We start from the raw sequence: 19660 nt of genomic DNA on the forward strand, positions 1-19660 counted from the left end.
TATAAGCCAAAAATTTACATGACCATTTCAAAATATACCAATTAAGATTTATCATTTGTAAGATGCACTAAACAAACAGTCCTTAAAGGTGAACACAAATGCTTCATTAAAACACTGTAACAACACCAAGGTGTGTTTATGATGTTCAAAGATTCATAATTAAAACTGTAATATTTACTCTCTCTGGTAAACAGATAATACCCATAATGCTTTTCAAAAAATCCTCTAAGTCCTCATTGCTCTCTTTTGTATTTATCATGGCTCATTTCAAAGGCATATTACAGCTTTCAGCTGATTCCAAGTGAATATTATTAAAACACACACATACACACAGCTCCCAAATGAAATAACTTGTTCCCCAATGAAGTATCATCCTTTTGAATAAAAGAACTGTATTTAAAACAGTCAAAAACAAGACTTCTCATGTTCAACTAGAAGAGTTTAGTTTTAATTAAATTAAAGCACAATGTATCACCAAGTGTATTAGTATACAAATATCCAATAATAGGCAGTAAATATTTCTAAAATGAGGAAAGTTAAAAATAAATACTTTTGGTGACTTAATTTACTGGTGTCTAATGCGAGATTCCCAAAATATCAGGTATTCACTTGCTTGAGTCAACTTCTGAATCACATGGTTTCCTAAACATAAGGGTGCTTATCAATTTTTTAGCTACTCTATTTGCCAATGTTCAGAAAAAAACACATAGCATGATCTTAAGAGTGTTCAAGATGGCTCACTTATTTTACTGTTAAGCAAAGCTAAATTTACATTCCAGGAAACACTGCAGTTTAATTTTAAAAACAAACAAACAAAAAATGCAGCAGTAAAACACTTTGTGAGGAGAAACAGATGCATTCACATATAATAAAGCCACTGCAACTTCTTCAGGCATTCAACTGTTGTGTTAAATAAACAGACAGGAGTTATTTAGCAGCAATGATTCTGCAATACATAATGCACTGTGTTTCTCAGTCCTGCACAAAAATTGCAGCTACAGTTACATCAATAGCTGTAACCTATTGGCTCTAATGGCAGAGAAGACCTTAAAACCAAATGTACCAAAAAATTGTCACACTGTGACAACAAATACAAAAACAATTTGTAGGTATGAAATAAAATGACTCCACTGTGAAGAGGACAGTGTAGACAAATGAACATTCCACGTCCACCAAAATAAATAACTGCCTTCAGATCTGAGTCCTTGATTGATAAGAAAGGCTGGGGGCTGGGCTTGAAACCATTTCATCAGACTTAAAAAGCATGCTCTGTCTTCTGTTATTCCCATGTCTTAAATAGAAAGTCATTTTATGAGGCAGTTCAAGGTTCAGGTTTATCCCACATACAGTATTTGGTGACTCTATGAAGCTAATGTTCCCACCAGCAAAAGCTAATACACCATGGCAAGAGTGATCAGCATTGTCTTAAATGACCCTCTTGTTGATGGGGTCAGTCTATAGCATCTGTGCTTCGAAGTGATGAACCTGATGACTAGGGAAGCACAAGATGCATCTTCTGCCTCAGGTGCCAGGGATAGCATGTACACTGATCAAGTCAGGTCACTTGTAAAAGGTCTTTGTGCCATTTGCAGCTTTCAGGATCCCTCCTTTGACTGAGTCAGATTTCTTTCTTAAGGATTACTGAGCTGCCCACATCAACAGAAAAGTGAGTGCATGCAATGCTAAATGTACACAGTTTTGGAATGCACTGTACATTGGCTTTTACATTGACAATTTTATTCATCAATTTATAAACCAAACACTTGATTCCACACAAAATTTTATGATTGACACATGAAATGGTTTATGACAAACACACCTTTCTCTGGATAGGAAGAATTTCAAAAACCCAGGTCCTTTTGCAACTGAATCTCTTTCAAACTGAATATTGACACACTTTCAGGTAAAGCATGTATTCTTCAAAAGTACACATGTTTCATGTCCTCTTCTGCTGAAACCCTTTTCTTAGATTCATACTGAAGAAATTTTGTTATCAATTCAATTCCTTCAGAGTCTAATCTGGGTGGATGGTTAATTAGAGGCTGTGGTTTATATTTTGGAAAGTTGTAGTTCTTGAACTCATCATTTGAAGAAACACCTGGCCAAGTTTCCTGAGATGGAGTTCCCAGCAGTCAGAAGATTAAGTGTAGTTCATCTTCCACAGTTGATCCTGGAAACAGAGGTCTTCCAGAAACCATTTCAAAGAAAATGCAACCAACACCCCACATGTCAATCTGTGTTGAGTACTCTGAGGAACCGAGAAGCACATCAGGTGGCTGGCACCACAGCATGACAACTTCATTTGAGTAGGTCTTTGTGGGAACTGACTTGGCTCTGGCTTGTCCAAAATCTGCTAGCTTTAATTCTCTTTCATTAATGAGGAGGTTCTGTGGTTTTAAGTCTTGGTACAAGAACTTTCTTCTGTGGCAATATGCCAAATCACATAGAATCTGGTATAGGAACAGCTTTACATTGGGCATACCCATGATGTTGCCACAGTCATCCATGTACTGTTTAGATCTTTATCCAGATACTCAAAGACGAGGGTCAAAGACTTATCTGTGTGAACAATGTCATGTAAGGTTACAATATTTGCATGTTTTAGATCCTTTAATAGTGAAACTTCTCTTATTGCTGTGTAGGGCGCACCTTCTTCATGTTCCAATTGGATCTCTTTCAATGCCACAAAATTCTCTGTCAGTTTACTTCTTCCTTTATATACTGTTGCATATGTACCCTCTCCAAGCTTTTCTAACTTGATGTAGGTTTCCATTTTTCCAAACCCATTTTCTGATAAGGAAACTCTCCAAGACCTTTGGCTCATTGGTTGAGCAAATGGTGGACGGTTCATCTGCAACTTTTCAAGATGCCCATCAGGTATTCTGATATCTGCAGACAGTGATAACTGCTTATTTAAATCCTCCATGGAGATGCGTCTATGTATATGATTTCTAAGACAAACACCCATAGGTGACTGGACTTCATCAGATGATGTCCCTGAAGCTTGGTCACTCTCAACATCTGATCCCATTTTTAGATTTTCATGAACCATATCTAATCTGCTTCCATTTCTGGTCATTGCCATGAAGGAACCAACGCCTCCTCCAATAACGCTATGTGGTCTCTGAAGAGGGGCTTCCTGAAGGACCGCGTGTACTGGTGGAGGAAGGAATGCATACTGTGAGAGGTTGGAGGCCTGCCATTCTTCACAATAGGCTCATTATCCTTGCTGCTGTTTTCTTCAATAGTCATTTGTTCAGCCAATTCAGACAATGATTCATCAATAGTCTGGCTTCTTCGAAGGCTGAGGGATAGCCTTCTCTTAAATTTGTTCATCCTATCAAATTGAATGTGATTTAAAAAATTCTTAAGAAACTGCCAGAGCTAGCACCATTCTGATCAGTCAGCAGCAATCCTCCAGGAAAAGATTACAATTCACGGAAGGCAGCAAGTGTGGGGGCCACGTCCTGAGCCCAGGCAAAGCGAGGCAGTGTGCAGACTGAAAGAAGCTCTGCTGACACCCACAGAGACTGGATGCAGGTCTGGGTCCCAGTGGCCAGCAGACCTGAGGGGCCTCTGAGGCACAGGCCCCCACCACAGCCACCACCTTCCAGTTCAAGCTGAGGGTCTGAGCCTCCAAGAGGGGCCACATGTTCCTCATATGTTGCCAAGCCCCCCAGATAACATGGCTTTCAAGCTGCGGGGCCACGCAGGCCATGCACTTATCCCCTTTGAGGAGCAGAGCAGGAGCCAGGCAGCCTGGGAAGTGCTGAAACCCAGCTGAGGCTGCCTGGCTAGACGTGGGCTCCTTCTTTTCTGGTGCCAGATCATGAGGAGCTGAGGACACTGAGGGCAGCCACTCTTGCTCACTGCATGTGCCTCACTTTCTCACTCTGAGGCTGCAGATTGATGCCACCACCTGTCCCCCCTGGGGTGGCAGGGCTGGGGTACTTTTAGAAATAACGGTGCCAGGAGCTTTCTCCAAGACCTCCTATTTTAGTTGTTCTGGGCAGTGGGAATTCAACCATGGTATTTCTGAAAGCTTCCAGTGTCCTTGCAGTTACTGCTGCCAGCTGCACTTTGTCTCCACCTCATCATCTGCCTGTGGCCAAAGGTCACATAGAGCACAGGAGAGCAGTCCCTGTCTTTGCCCAAACCTGCCATGTCTCCATGGTGAACCCCTCTCTGCTCTAGTTCCTTGCAGAATGCACCAGGGGAGGAAATGAAATCATTCAGCAAGCATTATTTTTAAGTACTTCCTAAAATATTTTGATTCTCATAGACCTGACCAGGATGGCTATAAAATATGAGTAATTTGATGGGAAGAAGATTCTTTAAGTTTCCTGGAGAGAAGGTGCAATGTGAGTTTCAGTGTGATTATTACATTATAAATTTTTAATTGAAAAATTCAACTTGACTCAGGAGCAAAAAAAGATGGCAGATAACTCTTTTATTCAGTGAAACTGGGGGTGGGGGCAGATATTTGTCAAAAGCAAGGCAGCCGTACTTCTTTTTTACAGTTCCTCCTATATTAAGGTGAGTTGTCTTCCAGCTCCAGAAACTGCACCAATACAGATGGATGCTTTAAAAATGTTTTATTCAGGATCGTTTTCTTCTCATATGCATTTTCTATCCTTTAAAATTTCTTTCTTCTTACCTTAGATGTGGGTTATCAGAAAGAGCAGCCTGTGCCCACAGGGGCAAATATTTACATGTTTTTGCCTAACATACTCTTCTCATTTTCCATCCTCTAAGATGGGAAGGGGAAGGGAGTGCCTCTCCCTGTCTTCAGGAGCACTGCCATTTATTTGTGCTTCTGGTAACAGAAGTCACTGCTTTCCTCCTCTCCTTCCCTTGTGGCTTCTGTGTGAGTTTGGGTTTTTGTTCTTAAAATGATGTCTTTCACTTAACTCTGGTAAGACTTGAAAGGAAAAAAAAAAAAAAACGGAGGAAATAAGATCAGGTCAGATGGGGGCAGATGCAGTAAAGATAAATGACAGAAATGATCAGTTATCATTGTTGCAAGATGACAGCTGGACCACCTCAGACAAGGGTTCACAAGCCTGCACAACTGAGCCCCCTGTAGTGCAGAGGAAAATCCCAATCCTAGCAGCCTTTACCAGCTGCCTCCTGTCATCTCCCATGGTCTGTGAGTGCTGAGACTTGCCCTTTCTCTACAGGGACCATGGAGGTAGGGAGTTGAGTTGCTTTAAGTCACAGAATTATTAGGCAATGGCGGAACATCCCCACATTCCATATCCTTGTCGGATTATGTACAAAGGTCACAAAATGAGTGTTAGAAAGGTGTTGCACCAAGCTGATCATGGAGATTCCCCCAGAAAGCAGTTTTTCACAAGCTCAGAACTAAAATGACCCAGAATTAGGTTGGCCACTTATGGAAAATGCAGGGTATCCTTCCAAACCTATCACAGATGAAGTTCTTTTTCCCTTAAGCCAGTCTTGAGCAGTTTAGGGCCAACTGTGGCTCCCCAGTCTGCATCTTGAGAGTCCTGTTAGAGTGAAGATCTTGGCATTCCTCTTGTGGCCCAGAGGGTTAAGAACCCAACTAGTATCCATGAAAACTCAGGCTTGATCCCTGGCCTCACTCAGTGTGTTAAGGGTCTATCATTTCTGTGAGCTGTGGCATAGTTTGCAGATGTGGCTTTGATCTGGCATTGCTGTGGTTGTGGTGAAGGCAAGCAGCTACAGCTCCAATCTGACCCCTAGCCTGGGAACTTCCATATGCCACAGGTGTGGCAGTAGAAATAATAAATAAATAAAATAATGCAGATCTTAGAAGACCACCCTGGAGGCAGAATGAGAGGCTCAGCTACAGTGCTGACTCCCAGCTGCTCAGATAAGAACTTGTTCTTTACTCCAGGTCATAGTCCTCAGGGCTGGGCCAGGGGGCTTGTTAACCCTGAGCCAACCTTTGTGTTTGAACGGCTGTCTTTCACCTAGTTGGTCACCTTGCATATCCATCCAGCAGTGGTTCTCCATGTTTTACTTCATGGGAATTGCCCTAGGAGCGTGTTAAAAATGCACATTTCCAGGCCTACTCTGAGAGGTTTTTCTGCACTAGGAATCTGAATTTGGCAGGCACCTCCAGGAGATTCTCGTGCTGGCAGGCCTCAGAGCATGGCTTGTGATACTTGCCATAGGTGCGCCAAAGTGGAACATGAAGACAGAGGATAGAACCTTGGAAATGGCCTTCTCTGATTTTTCTTGTGGGCTCAATTCTGGCAACCAAATGCTTCTATCACCTCCTTGTTGAAAATGAAAGTTACTTTCCACAAGGTGGAAAGAGACCTCCATGTTTTCTTTTTTTAATAAAGTATTTAAAATTCTGTTTATTAAGAGAAAAGCAAGAAATTAGGTCATTTTGTCTCCTAGGGTGAAACCTTCTAAACCAAACCCAGTTTCTCCAACAACCTCTAAATTTACATATGAGGTCAAATAGCCATCTGGAAAATAATTTGGCATCTATGTTGATAAGATGGATTGGCCTGCCTCAGTCTTTATTTCTTTGTAGTGTTCTTGTCAGTTTTTACCATCAAGGTCATGCTACACTCATAAAATGAGGGATTGTTGTCTTTCTGAATAGAAGTCTTAAAAGAGTTTGAATAAGACAGGTGCTATTTCTTCCTTAAATATTTAGTGTAATTCATGGGAAGCCACCTAGAGTTTCCTTTGTGGGAAGGTTTTTTAGTTTTGAATTCAGTTTGTTCTACATTTTTTAGGATTATAACCACTTTCAGTTTTTTCTTGTGTCAGTTTTGGTAAATTATACAGTTATTGTTCAATTGTTTTAGGAATTCAGTTGAATCTAACATTTCTAATTTCTTGGTGTAAAGTTTTCCATAACTTTTTTTTTAAATTTTTCAAATCAGGATTTGTAATGGTGTCCCTGCTTTATTCTTTTATGGTTGTGTGTGACCTCTCTTTTTTTATTTTTTTGATTTCAAAGAACTAGCTTTTGCATTTGTGGATTTTCTCTTATGTATGTTTCTTTTCCCATTTCATTAATGCTTTTGCTCTTTTCATTATTATTTACTTCCTTGTACTTTCTTTAGGTTCAGCTGCCATTTTTCTAACTTTTCTAGAGGAATTCTTAATTTGGGTACTTAATAATGGATTCTAAATTTTTGTGTTCCTAGTACTATACCTCAAAATACATAAAGCAAAAGTTCATGGAACTTTAAGGACAAGTCCACAATCACAATGAAAGTTTTTAATGTTTCTCTCTTAGAAATTTATAGAACAATCTACTATGTATAGAAAACAATGTTACTAGCAAACTCTAACCAACTGTGAGATATATACTCCTGATTTTCAGATATTTCTCTTTTTCTAATATGTGCATTTATGATTAGAGGGAAATTTAGAGCCATAGTTTTATCTGTGGGCATACATTTTAATATGTAGCATTTTCATTGTTATTTGATTCAAAGCATTTTTCTTTTTAACCATGATTTCTTTTGGGGCCCATGGATTATCTAGAAAGGTATTACTTAATTTCCAAACATTTGGGGATTTTACTAAATTTTCAAAGTCTCCCTTCTGTATCCACATGTTCTGCTAGGATTCCACTGAAGATTCAACCAACCTCAGATTGAAAATATTCACCCACACACAGAGAAAAATTCTAGAAAGTTCCAAAAAGCAAAATTGAATTTGCTGCACACTGGCAATGATTTACCTAGCATTTATATTATTATTTGCAACTATTTACATAGCACCTACATTGTATTAGGTACTACAAGTAATTGAGAGATGATTTAAAGTACAGGAGGATATGAATATGGCATGTGCAAATACTTTGCCATTTTATGTAAGGGACTTCAGCATCCATAGATTTTGGCATCCATGGGGTGGGAGGAGTTCCTAATTGGAACGAGTACCCCGTGGATACTTAGGGATGACTGTATGTATTTCTATTTTCATTTCACCATGGCCAGGAAACATGCAGTATAATTTCAGTCTTTTGAAATGTATGGAGACTTTCTTTATGCCCCAGTATGGCCAATTTTTATAAATGTTCTATGTATGCTTAAAAGAAATGTATGAGAGTAGACAGCCAAGAATGCATGAAGAATTACTCTTCAAGTGTTAACTATAAGGAAATACTTTAGCAAAACACAGATGCTAGATGCCTTTGTCAACCACAAATAAATAAAATACAGCAATCTATAAGTCAAAGAAAAATGCTAAGTATAAGAAACATGCTTGCTTATAGTAACTTTACTGTGTCCCCCTCTCTGCCACATGGCTACTTCTCAGTGGTTTAAGCATGACCTGGAGATAGTTTCTTGTAAACATTGAGCTAAGAGCCATGACGTCTTGAACATCCTGTTCTTCAGGTTCCATGAGAGTCAATATCCTATAAAAAAGAAAGAAACAGCCTGAACTAGTCCTGTTCCCAAAGCAAAACTACCCATGTGTTGGTGGCTCTTTTGCTATAAAGCACCCACTCTGTCCAGTTGTATCCTTTCTGAAGAGCATCACCTTGCCTCTGCTTTTCTCTGCCTTATGTTGCTTGTTTATTTTGACATCATTGGCCACTGTTGATTCCATTCAGCATCTTCACCCTGATCCTGAGTAGACAGTGGTGATCAGGACCATGTTCTCTGGGAACTACTTCAGGGAACAGTAGTGTGTGGAACAGCACCAACACAGAACAGTGATTCTGAGGGATGGTAGTAGATAATAAGTGAAAAAAAAAACATTCTGTGGTGCAAAGTTTGAGGATCCTCAAAACCCACCATCACCTCTGAAACCAACTGCAAGTATGGGAGCCCCCAGACTGTCACTTCTGATTCCAGCTACAAGTTTGGAAGTCTCCAAGCCCATCCTCAGGTTCAGCAGTTCCCTAGAAGCACTGATGAGACTCATGATTATGGTTTATTACAGTGAAAGGACACAGATTGAAATCAGCAAAAGAGAGAGACTGACATGGGTCCAAGAGTCACCAGTCATGAGCTTCCAGTTGTCCTCTGAATGGATTCATACACACAGTGACTTTTCTCCCAGCCACTATGTGTGTCAACACACATAGAGTACTGACATGCAGTGAGGCTTACCTGAGACTTGGTGTCCAATGTTTTATTTGGGGCATCGGCACATAGGCATTGTTGTGGCCACTTTTGTGTCTCCTATTCTTCCAAGAGTGGAGCCAATACTTCCTGAAGTCAGTGTTCCCTGGCCCAAATCCCATTGTTAGCATACACATCTGGCATGGCCTGGAAGCCCCAGATAAACAAAAATACTCATCTCAGGACATACCAAGGGCTTTGAGGGAACTTCCCAGGAGCTGAGGGCAAAGACAAAAACTCCCTCTGTGTAAGGCTAGCCCTTTGCTGCACATACTCACGCGACACCGAGCATGTCATGGCCCATACTTTAGAATCTCCAGGAGCTCCCGTCACTCTAAAATGAAAGAGGATCCATTGCCCTCCTCTTGAAGGCCCTGGATGATCTGGCTTTTCCATCTCCTCCTTTCTTACTCTCCTCCAGACACACTGATCTTCTTTTGTGATTTTAAAGACCCCAGGCTCTTTCCTGGTCTTCGTAGTTTCTGTTCCTTCCACCTGAAATACTCTTTTCCCTGATCCACACATGATTGGATTCTTCTTGTCATTAGGTCTCAGATTAATAAATGTCATTTCCTGAGAGGCTCCTTTCCTGTCCCTGGGTCAGTCCCTATCATATTACCTTGTTGTGTGTTCATCATCAAAGAGATCAATGCCTGTTATTTGTGAACTCACTCACCTGATAATCTGACTGTTAGCAGTCTCCCTCTATGCAAAAGCTATAAGCATGGGATTCTTGACTTTTTCTCCATCCCCAGCCCCTGCAATGCCCTGGACCTAGAAGAGGTGCTCAGTAACTCAGTGAATGAATGAACCAGTGGGCAGATGCATAATGCTCTTCACAAATGCTGGCTTGAACAAGATCAGTAGAATTCTTTTTTTTTTTTTTTTTTTTTTTTTTGGATTTTTTAGGCCGCACCACTTGTGGCATATGGAAGTTCCCAAGCTAAGTTTTGACTTGGAGCTACAGCTGCCTGCCTTCACCACAGCCACAGCACTGCCAGATCTGAGCCACATCTGTGACCTATACCACAGTTCACAGCAACACTGGATCCTTAACCCACTGAGCAAGGCCAGGGTTTGAACCTGCATCCTCATGGATACTAGTTAGATTCATTTCCACTGAGCCACAGTGAGAACTCTGGTCAGTAGAATTCTTGACAGCAAGACTTTCAGAGCCTTTAGCATACCAATATGAATTGTGAATTTTAGTATCATGTATTCACATTCCTAGGAACAATTGGAGGGGAGTGTATTGATTTTGAAATTTGGCATTTTTGAGGAATCAGATTTCTTTTCATGCATAGCTAATATTTTAAAGAGTAGGATATCTAACAGATGGCACATATTCTTTAAAAAGTATTTAAGATTTCCTGTGGCTCAGCAGGATGAGAACTTTACATGACATCCCTGAGGATGTCATTTCAATCCCTGGTCTCATTCAGTGGGTTAAGAATCTAGCAATGCTGTAAGTTGCAGCATAGGTCACAGATGTGGCTCAGATCCCATGTTGCCCTGCCTGTGGTGTAGGCTGGCAGCTGTGGCTCTGATTTGATCCCCAGTCTCGGAACTTCCATTTACCACAGGTGTGGCCCTAAGAATAAAATAAATAAATAAACAAACAAATAAATGAGACCAAATAAAATGTCCTTTGCTCTTTCCTGCTCCATCCTTTAGGACTCTGTTCTCTGCAGCTAATCTGAGCAGTTGATTTGTATGTAGGTACAGATGCGTAGTACTGCCTTAGGGCCTCTGTTCCACTCATTTATTTTTTTTATTTTTTTTTATTTTTCAATTTTTGGCTTTTGTCTCTCTAGGGCTGCACTCATGGCACATGGAGGTTCCCAGGCAAAGGGGCCAATCCAAGCTGTAGCTGCCAGCCTACACCACAGCCACAGCAACATTAGATCCAAGCTGCATCCTCAACCCACAACACAACCCATGGCAATGCCAGATCCCTGACTCACTGAGCGAGGCTGGGGATCAAAGCCACAGCCTCATGGTCCCCAGTTGGACTCACCTCTGCTGTGCTCTGTCAGGAACTCCTCACTTGTTTATTTATTATATTAAATCCTCATTGTTACTAGAGACAGGATACAGAAACAACCCTAGTGGTAGGCTAGTGAAAGGGAATTTCTGGAATGGAGGCTTTTGATATGCCTCTAGTTAGAGCTCCAAACTGCACATTTATGCCCTGCAAACAAGAGCTGTTTTGACTGTTGACCTGAGTCTACCTGACAAAATCAGTTATGGTAAACTGTTTCTCATAGTCCTTGGTAACACTATTTCTGAAATTCCTTTTACAAATTATTTCTGGTGGCTGGATGCATTTGTGCTATAGAAAAATCATGTTATTTCTGTTTGAAACTTTAGAAGCAATGAATATTATAGGTGTATTTTCAGATACTAAGGATCCTGGTTTATTTATTTTCATGGATATAAGATTCAGAGTTGTTTACTGCTACTGATAACCTGGTTGAGACGTCTGCCTGTTTCGGCTGCTTTCTTCTTTCTTCATGACCCTCCTTACTGGGGGGATTTGGTTCCAGACATGGTGGGTTTAAAAATATATATCTAAAGTCTCTGGGTGGTATATTCTGCTGTCATGGTTTAGTTTAGGCTTTGTTAGAGCTGGTCTGTCTGAGTTTTGTTCTTAAATTCAAGGGCACAGGCCTTCCTGGCAGCTCTGCCTTGGTAGAGTGTGAACTCCAGCTTCTGACTCCTCAGGTGACATAGGGATCCTCTCACACAGAACACAGTAAATTGGTTCTTTTTTTTTTTTTTTTTTTTGCATTTTAGGGCCATGACCACATATTGAGGTTCCTAGGCTAGGGGTCCAATTGGAGCTACAACTCCCATCTTACACCACAGCTACATCAACATCAGATCTGAGCCACATCTGAGATCTACACCACAGCTAATGGCAATGCAAGATCTTTAACCTGATGAGCAAGGCTAGGTATCAAACCTGCAACCTCATGGATACTAGTCAGATTCATTTCTGCTTCACCATGATGGGAACTCTGCTACGCTAAGTCTTCCTTGAGTAGAGTACATAATTACTGGGATTGGGGGGGGGGCTGTGGATTCCCTTTGAACACATAGCCCCCAACTTCTACTTATGGTCACATGAAGTATTTTGGATTTTTGTTCTTTTTAGGGCTCCACCTGTGACATATGGAAGTTCCCAGGCTAGGGGCCTACACCACAGTCACAGCAACACCAGATCTGAACCACATCTACAACCTACACTGCAACTCATGGCAATGCTGGATCCCTAATCCACTGAGTGAGGCCAGGGATCAAACCCACATCCTCATGGATACTAGTTGGGTTCATAACCCATTGAGCTGAAGCAGGAACTCTATGAAGTTCTAATGAGAAGTTTGACATGTTCTTCCTACAGAGCCCTATGCAGAGAAACCACCCTTGGAAACAAAGCTTGGATGCTTCTGCTCCTGGTCAGCCACAACCCATATGTCACAATCTAAATGGACATTTCTGTCCATTGAATTCACTGCCTCTTGCTGGCCACCCTCTGAGTATGTTAGTTAATTCATGAACAAGTTTTGAATCAGTCATGAAAATAGTTGTTTAGTCATATAAATGACTGCCACAGGCTCTATTTACAGCCCAGATTTTACAGATAGGTGACTTGATAAATGCATTTTTATTTGCTGTGAGTAATTTCTGCGTAGTGATATTGAAAAAAATGTCATTCCCATTTTCCCCTAAGAAGAAAGCAGCAGTGGTATGCCAAGAGCTCTCAGTTTTCTGTGACTCCAGTCAGGATTATTCTGGCATTGTTTTGGGAGGGATTCAGCTATTCTGGTAGAGAAACTGTTGGTTAAAGAGGAACAGCTAGAAGACCTCTTTCCATAGCCTGAAATGCAAAAATGAGAGGTAAAATTGAAACCAGAACCCAGTTCACCATCCAAGACTCTGTTGACATCCATAGGCACATGGAAGGGCTGGTGATGGGTTTCCTCTGGGGACGGCTTAGCTGCCGGAGCCACCCTGAAAGCCTGTCAATCAGTCTCATGTGGGGGCTATGGGCTCACAGGTTTCCTGGGCAAAGGTCCACATGGATTTATTCTCTGCCAGGTATATACAAAGGTCTGGTGACACAGGCAGAGTGTCAGAGGCAGTGGCAACACAGTCCCTGCTCTCAAGCTAAGGGTGCTAATGAGGGCTGAGGTAAAGGCAGAGCTGGGCTTGCAGGGGCTTGGACCTGGAGGACCCATAGGAGATGGTGAATGGCCACCACCAATTCACTCCAGCTGTCAGGGCTCTCCTCTGCCTTGGGGGCCCTTTTCTGCCCCAGGCTTTCCTGTCACTGATGGCCTAGTTTCCAGAGGCCATTGTCAGAGTGCTCCCAGTAAACCCAGCCCCAGCCCCACATCAAAGCTCCTGGGACAGAGCTCCCACTGTGGCATGACAGGATTGGCAGCATCTTGGGACCACTGGGATTCAGGTTTGATCCCTGGCCTGGTGCAGTGGGTTAAGGATCTGGTGATGCTGCACCTGTGGCTCAGGTCATGACTGTGTCTCAGATCTGATCCCTGGCCTGGGAATTCCATATGCTGTGGGGCAGCCAAAAAAAAAAAAAATTCCTTGGACATGCTCTTTGTAAAGCCACCCAGATTCGACCCCCCACCCTGAATCATCCACCAGTCAGCCCCCTGAATCTAAGGGCTTAGTACCTTACAGCTGACTCTTCAAAGCTTAGAGGAACTTGAGAACCAGGCTTCCTATTAAGATGGTACCAGCCTCTTCTGGATTCCATAGCCTTTAGGGAATGGCTGAGAAACCCACTGAGAAATTTCTGTAGGTTTGTCTGATCCTCAAAGTGCTATTTTAAAATGTTTCCTTGCTTCAAAAAAAAAGTAAGAAGCAACAAACTGGGAACACATCTCATCTACCCGACTCTACAGGTAAGAATAGACAGTTCCTGTCATGGCTTAGTGGAAACAAATCAGACTAGGAACCATGAGGTTGTGGGTTTGGTCCCAAGCATCACTCAGTAGGTTAAGGAGCTGGTGTTGCCTTGAGCTGTGGTGGAGGTTGCAGACGTGGCTTGGATCCCTTGTTGCTGTGGCTGTGGTGTAGGCTGACAGCTGTAGCTCAGATTAGACTCCTAGCCTGGGAACCTCCATTTGCCATGGTGTGGCCCTAAAAAGAGAAAAAAAAAAAATAAAGGTAGAAATAAATGGCTCAGGCTTATAGCATATATGCACGTAAAATCAGAGACCTTCAACAGAATGTGCCCATAGGAGTTGGTGACACCAAGGCCGCTTGCACCACATGGGATTTTAAAGGTGGGTGTTTTGGGCAGGGATGGGGGCAGGGTGAACTGGATCCAACTTGGCAGAAGAGTGACTTGGCCTGTAGGGTAAACTGGAAGTAGAATTAGAATGAATCAATTGTAGAGTTACTTTTATCTTTTAACCATTTTGTTGTGTGGGCTCATCCTTCCCCCACCACCCTTTTCCTGACTCCTGCATTGCCTCTTGCCTCCCAGGCCCTGCGTTCTGTTCTGACCCCATCTTTGCTTCCTCTGAGCCTTTGAAATACTGGCATATTGGCAGTAGGATGTGCCACTCCATTTATTAACTTTTTAGACACGTATAAGGAGGATGGGAAAGGCCAACAGCAGATACACTGATGGCTCAGCCCCCTGTGGTTCTACAAAGCACATTTTCTTATCATGCCCAGCCCTTTACCCCACAGGCAGAGGCATAGGAGACCAGCCAGGCAGGCTGCATCACACCATGCTTGCCCACTCTCATGGCCAAGCGTACAGACAGATAGAGATTTCAGGTGAAGCCCCATCCTCTATCTTTGTTCACTCATTTCTAAAATTATAAGCTCATCTGTAGGGTGTGACCTATCCCAGGCAGGAAAGAGAGCTCCTTTTGGGTCTGGACCACCCCCCCATTGGTCCCTCTCTCTGTTTTCCCATGAAACCAGTTCTTTTACTCAGCACTGTGACCCAAGCCTTGTGATACATAAGCAATCACTTCTCAGATTGCCATGTAGGTAGAGACCAGGTCTGAAAATAAGAGCTTTCTTGTGAAGCCATGAAGCACAAAATGGTTTAAACTCCAAAAATAATGTATCCCTTTACCCAAATGTAGATTGTCATATCCCACAAATTGAAGATGCTGAGATTCATAACAAGACATACAGACATGGAGACAAGTTAATAATCACTTGTCACAAAGGATTCAAGATCCGTTACCCTGACATGTACAATGTGGTTTTACTGTGTCATGATGATGGAACGTGGGACAATCTGCCCATTTGCCAAGGTACTGGGCGGAGGCTGTGCTTTTCTGCTCTTCTTTTGGCAGACGTGATTGTAGAGTGTGGACTCGCTTCTCCAGTAAGATGCCAGAGAGAAATGCAAAGCCACACACAACCCATGGTTCAGCCCTACTGCACTCTGATCGCCAAAGCTCTGTTCTCAGCATCTCCACATTGTCCCTTGGGTTCTTTGCAGCTCTGAAGATCCAGCTTTAAAGTTTAAATGGGAAATGTCTTATTCTCCAGCATGTCAGATGTCTCCATTCACTATGAAACCAAATGTAGTTGCTGAATTAGGAGCCTTGTAACTGGGCTGGGAAGGGTATGATGAACAATTATATATTTAATTGGAATAACAGAGCCTTTATACCAATTTCCATAGTGGTGCAAATATATGTAAAGTCAATCTTACAGAGACTATTTTCTCTTACTAATGTTATCCTTTTTTATAATGCATGAGGAGCAGAAAAGTAATCAAATTCAAATTTCATCCAGACCATAAAGTGAATATTCATCCTCTTGCATTTTTTAAATTTGCCTGGTGGAACCAGAGGACCCTGTTTGTGAAAATAAGCCCTCGAGATTGCACTAATTCCAATTTTATTTTATTTTATTTTTTTTGATGTGGGACATGGACCAAAGGACCAAAAAGTCCATGCATAATTCATAATGCAAGGGAGAGGGCGAGCAATCTTCTTTGCACCAAAAGCACTGGCATGTTAAAATCGGGATGTTGAGGCTGGGAAACAACTGGCAGACTCTGTTATTACTTTTCATGCCCCAGAGTTGGAAATAAATCATTTCCTTATGCGAGAGCTGAGGCATCATGGCCCCTTGAAGAAACAAAAGCTTCAGGATTAGGGGGCAGCGGCAGCCCAGGGTCTCATCTGCCTGCTTTCTCCCACCGCCCCCCATAAACCTCCTGTGTTGTTTAGCACATTGTGTGTTATATTTTTAAAGGAGATGCATGTTGTATTTACATTCTGGGAGACTGTTCACAGAATCAGCAGCCAGCTTTTAGGTGGGGTGCTTTATTCAAATGAACTTGCTGAACCACTGATTCCTTCCGGTCCTGCCCCACTATCTGAGTATCAGCCAGGAAAATTATTTTGGACTCCAGCCACTTCTTGCATTAATATTTTCCATTTATCTTTTGGTTCTCCCACTCTTTTGGTTTCCCTTTATGTCCTTAAACACAACATGCTTCTTTAGGAGTTATTTTTGCCCCCAATGATGTTTTTGAAATGCCTTGTGGCAATAGATGTCTTGGGGTGTCATTGTCCAGAGTTCGGAATTGGGCTTCTGCTGGATCTTTCTGGCCCCTCCTGACTCTCCCCCCTTACTAAATCCTGGTCAAAACACAGCTTGGATGTTTTCTGCAACAAGAGAAGAGCTGGCCAGCTGCTCTTGAGAGGTGTGCTTCTCCAAACAGCCATACACCCCAAAGCCCACCTTCATCCCTCCCCAGACCCCTCAAGCTCCACCAAGGAGGTGCCCCTGGTCTGGGCCCTAATCCTCTCCAACCCTAGCACCTTGCCATCTGCCTGCTCAGGCATCAAACACATGCAGGGGTTGCTTTAGACAGCCTGACACAGCTCTTGAGTCCCCAGGGGGGAATATAATTGGCCCTTGGAGTGACAGTTCATCCTGTAACTATTATTTGCACCTATAGATCCAGGGGCTAAATTCTGAGGAGCCTTCTCTCTATTATCTAGAAGTGCAAATAGAAATCACATTGAACTATTGAGTGGAAGCCAGTTTTCCCCTGTATTTTAGGACAGGCTGTCTCCAACCAAGGGTGAGCCTAGCTTTTCCTCTTGATTAGCTGCACATGTTACAGCCCCTTTCTGTCTCCTTTTGAGGGTGGGGGGCACTGTTCCAAGGCCATTTTCCCCCAGGGAACTTTGTGTTGTGGAGAGCCATGTTCCAATACCTCCTTCTCCCTGTGGGTCAGAATTAGTGTTTCTCTAGAGGATGCAGTTTATCTTTGTGGGTAGCTTAGGACTACCTTCCTTCCAAGGAGGTCCACTCATTGGAGCCCTGCCTAGGCTTCTAGCACATTTCCTTCTTCCTGTTAATTTGGTTACCATTTCTTCTCCATTATTGATCTAGTTTATTCCTGATGGCCAACCTCCCCCCACCCACACACACTTCACTTTTACCATGAACATTGTCAGTTTTCAGCTCTGGGGGAAAAGAAAAAGGCATTGTAGGACATTGGAACTGCTCAGAAAGATGGCTGGGCACCATGCCTTTCTTATCTGGCCCATCCTGAGGGATCTTCAGGGTCTGTGGGATCTGCAGGGCTCCAGGACACCAGTTTGGCACTTACACAGCCCCATGTATATACCCCTTGTGTTCTGCACAACTTACTGCCCTGGGCTTGCCCCAATACGGACACCATCTAACTCGGCACTGACCCAAATGATGTGCTAAACCCAGAGCTCTCCCAGGCTCATGATCTGTAACAGAGTCAGCTTAGAAGAAGAGCTGATTCTGCTGCAGCTTCTCCCATATACTTTGTACTTGGTGATTAGAAGGGAAAGTGGGTATTTCCATTATACATTATTTCCTTCACACACAATTTATTCTCCCCAGGAAGAGCAACAGCTCTGCTGGGTCATTATTCCCTCCAGTAAGACTGCCAAAGCCAGTATGCCATGCCATGATCACAGTGGATACTGCACAGAGGGGGATGCCAAACAACTGGGAATGTTCCACTGGACTGCACAGGGAACAGGACAAAAAGGTGGTTGCTGTTTTGCAGAAGCTGGGGTCCAGGTCTCAGGCTCACTCAGAATGGTGTGCCTGGTGCAGACTCACAACAGCAGGGCTGCTCAAACACTGGGACCCAGGCCTGCAGTGAGAGCAGCAGCACCTGGAAGCCTTTGATGGTGCACATGCTTGGATCTCACCCAGACCTACTGAATCAGAAGCTCAGGGGGCTGCTTGGGGGGCAGTGGTGAGTTCTATAAGCCCTCTCTCTGGGTGACTCTCAGTGTGAGAACCACTTTGCTGCATGTTACTTGCCTCTTGCACCTAAAGCCCAACTAGATTTTCAAACCTTTAATCACATCATGTCAGGCAGGTGTTTGTTCTGTTATCTGCTGCCATGGAAGCCAGTTTGTATCCAGCCTGCTCATCTGCCCCACCACCACCGCCCCCACTGAAACAGCTGGAGTGTCTCTTTCCTCTCTGGCACCTCAGTGGTTCTCAGACCTGGTGGCACTGTAAGGTTACTTGGGGAGCTTAAGAATATGATAGGGGTGGGAGTTCCTTTTGTGGCTCAGAGGAAATAAAATGTGACTAACTTTCATAAGGATGCAGACTTGATCCCTGGCCTCATTCAGGGGGTTAAGGATCTGGCATTGCCATGAGCTGTGGTTTAGGTCACAGATGCAGCTCAGATCTGGTGTTGCTGTGGCTGCAGCTCTGATTCAAACCCTAGCCTGGGAACCTCCTTATGCCATGGGTGTGGTCCTAAAAAGACAAGATAATCATAATAATATTAATAATATTAATCATAATAAAAGATAGGGGTTGGGAGTTCCCTTTGCAGCTTAGCAGGTTACACACCCAAGTAATATCCAGGAGGATTGGGGGTTGATCCCTCACCTCTATCAATGGGTTAAGGATCTGGCATTGCTGTGAGCCACGGTGTAGTTCACAGGTGTGGCTCAGATCCCATGTGTCTGTAGCTATGGCTGTGGCTGTGGCTGTGATAGGCAGCTACAGCTCCAGTTCCCAACACCTAGCCTGGGAATGTACCTATGCTGCACGTGCTGCCCTAAAAAGCAAAACAGAAAGAAAGAAAGAGAAATATAGGGGTTCCAGGAGATACACTGACCCAGGGAACAGGGCTGGGCATTGGTGTTTTTAAGAATTTCCAGGAGTTCCCATTGTGGCTCAGTGGGTTAGGAATGTGATAGTACCCTGAGGATGCAGGTTTCATCCCTGGCTTAATGGGTTGAGGAGCTCCATTGCCATGAGCTGTGGTCTAGGTCACAGATGCAGCTTGGATCCTGCATTGCTGTGGCTGTGGCATAGGCTGGAAGCTGTAGCTCTGATTCAACCCCTAGACTGGGAACTTTCATATGCCACAGGTGCAGCCCTAAAAAGAATAAAGAAGTTGCTAAGGTGATTCTGATATGTAGTCAGGCCTGGGCCCCCCTGGTAGTGGTGTCCTGATCTGCAACCCTCCATCACTACCTCCCTACTTGTCTGACCCTCTTGATGTCACTTGCAAATATAAAAGCAAATTGTTG

General features: G+C 43.2%; 2 pseudogenes; one reads left to right on the top strand and one right to left on the bottom strand.

The window, feature by feature from the left end:
* LOC146398900 (sushi domain-containing protein 4-like) overlaps positions 1 to 19660 on the top strand; it is a 60189-nt pseudogene that overhangs the window by 10445 nt on the left and 30084 nt on the right.
* Positions 1782 to 3358, bottom strand: LOC146398901 (cyclin-dependent kinase 17 pseudogene; annotated as a pseudogene).

The sequence above is a fragment of the Sus scrofa genome, chromosome 10, assembly GCF_054392235.1.
Source record: "Sus scrofa isolate SSC_HxYL_T2T_F1_AM1 chromosome 10, Sscrofa_HxYL_maternal_Yorkshire_Landrace_v2.0, whole genome shotgun sequence".
NCBI lineage: Eukaryota > Metazoa > Chordata > Mammalia > Artiodactyla > Suidae > Sus > Sus scrofa.